General features: G+C 38.6%; 1 pseudogene; it reads left to right on the top strand.

Annotated features, from left to right (window-relative positions):
- Positions 1-10: 10 nt before the first annotated feature.
- LOC115144275 (sodium-dependent neutral amino acid transporter B(0)AT2-like) overlaps positions 11-2,414 on the top strand; it is a 36,454-nt pseudogene continuing 34,050 nt past the window's right edge.

Raw genomic sequence — 2,414 nt, 5'->3', positions numbered from 1 at the left:
GATGACCGTGATGCACAGAGGTAAAGAACGTAAAAGTAATCCACTGCTGTGGGACATTTCTACTTCCTTAAAAGTATCTATTATCTTTTAAATCTCTCTGTGTATGTGTCTGTCTGCAGGTGCATTCTGGCAGGTGAGTTTTATTTGCATTTAAAAACTATTTGTATTGCCAATGTAGAAAAGTCTGTATACATACAATAAATACATAAATAGACAATGATAACATATGCTAGGGGGTACAACAAATGACAGATTATACAAAGACCTTAAAATAAACACACATATTGATTGTTTTAACTGCTTTCTTATTAGAAGAATGTACTGCTTGAATTCCTTATAGAAAACACTGAAGAGTGGTTTACATTTATGAAGTGGTTTACATTTACATTTATGAATATGAAATTCTGCCATTAGCACAATTAGATTTATGAGGTAAAATGGTTTTTTCTTTATATTTATTATGGTTAAGGAAACCTAGCAGCACATCCTTCCATAAAAAACAAAAGTCATCAAGAATATCAACAATTATAAAATTGTGAATATCTTTCCATAATTGTTTTACATGTAGACAATGCCAAAATAGATGTGAAACTGTTTCTGGATGCTCAACACAAAAAGTAAAATCAATGTTAATGTCTTTTTTGAGTTTCTTCAGGTAATGATTCACAGGGTAATACTTAGGGATCATTCTGAAAGATACCTCTTTGACCTTGTTAACAAGCAAGTATTTGTGTGGTAATAACCAGACTTTTTTCCAACAGATATTGAGTAAAAGAAGGGATGGAAATTGTTTCTCAGTGAGGATAGCGTCACAACGATGGATAGATGAAACAGGATACCTTTCCAACTCATCCTGCATTAAAACAATACATTCAACATTTCGTTTCAGATATTTTTTTATTGAACACACACAAGAATGGTGTATAGGTATACAAGACAGGTATACAATTCATATCTGAACATAAAAGAGCATACAGGAACAACAACACCCAGAGTTCTGGGTGCAAAACAAATAATACAGAACAAGGACATGTAGAAAGAAAGAGGGTAGATGTCACCCCCCACCCCCCTCCACTTATTCTCCCTCCTAACCCCCCCCAACTGCTCGGGTGGCGGGGCCAGCACATGCTGGCCAAAGGTAGAATATAATATTACAATTGAGAGTGCGTTAATAAGAACAAATTCACAGCACCGACTCGTCCAGGTAGGAGAGGAAAGGCTGCCAGATTTGATCAAATGTTGATAATTTATTGTTCAGAATATATCTAATTATTTCTAAGTGTACAGTGTTTGCCTACATTCAACAGTTCAAATGGCCAGAACTACAACGCCTCCCATGTAACCATAGCTAATTAAGCAACAATGACCCGGAGGTGTGGTATATGGCCAATATACCATGGCTACAGGCTGTTCTTAAGCACAACACAACGCGGAGAGCCTGGATACAGCCCTTAGCTGTGGTATATTGGCCATATATCACAAACTCCCGAGGCGCCTTATTGCTATTACAAACTGGTTACCGATGGGGTTTCGGCAATAAAAATAAATGTTTTGTCATACCCGTGGTATACGGTCTGATATACCATGAATGTCAGCCAATCAGCATTCAGGGCTCGAACCACCCAGTTTATAATGTCAATTAGAAAACAAAATCTGAAGACTAAAGTGCTTTTAAATCAGTAGAATCATAAAGGTCATATGTACAAGCCCCTTAACCGAAATGTAATTTGTGTTTGTTAATTAATAAGGCATTGTCGTATTGTTCACGCCACACATACCGATGCTGGCACTAAGACCACACTCAATGAGCTGTATACGGGCCATAAGCAAACAGGAAAACGCTCATCTCCTTTTGGCCGGGGACTTTAATGCAGGGAAACTTAAATCCGTTTTTACCTCATTTCCACCAGCATGTTAAATGTTCAACCAGAGGGAAAAAATTCTAGACCACCTTTACTCCACACACAGAGAAGCGTACAAAGCTATCCCTCACCCTCCATTTGGCAAATCTGACCATAATTCTATCCTCCTGATTCCTGCTTACAAGCAAAAACTAAAGCAGGAAGCACCAGTGACTTGGTCAATGAGAAAGTGGTCAGACGAAGCAGATGTTAAACTACAGGACTGTTTTGCTAGCACAGAACAGAATATGTTTTGGGATTTTTTCCGTTGGCATTGAGGAGTACACCACATCAGTCACTATAAGTGTATCGATGACGTCGTCCCTACAGTGACCGTACGTACATACCCCAACCAGAACCAATGGATTACAGGCAACATCCGCACTGAACTAAAGGGTAGAGCTGCCGCTTTCAAGGAGCGGGACTCTAACCCAGAAGCTTATAAGAAATCCCATTATGCCCTCCAACAAACCATAAAACAGGCAAAGGGTCAATACAGGACTTAGGTTGAAT

Source organism: Oncorhynchus nerka, linkage group LG16 (genome assembly GCF_034236695.1).
Source record: "Oncorhynchus nerka isolate Pitt River linkage group LG16, Oner_Uvic_2.0, whole genome shotgun sequence".
NCBI classification, from domain to species: Eukaryota; Metazoa; Chordata; class Actinopteri; order Salmoniformes; family Salmonidae; genus Oncorhynchus; species Oncorhynchus nerka.
This window is presented reverse-complemented; position numbering and strand designations above follow the sequence as displayed.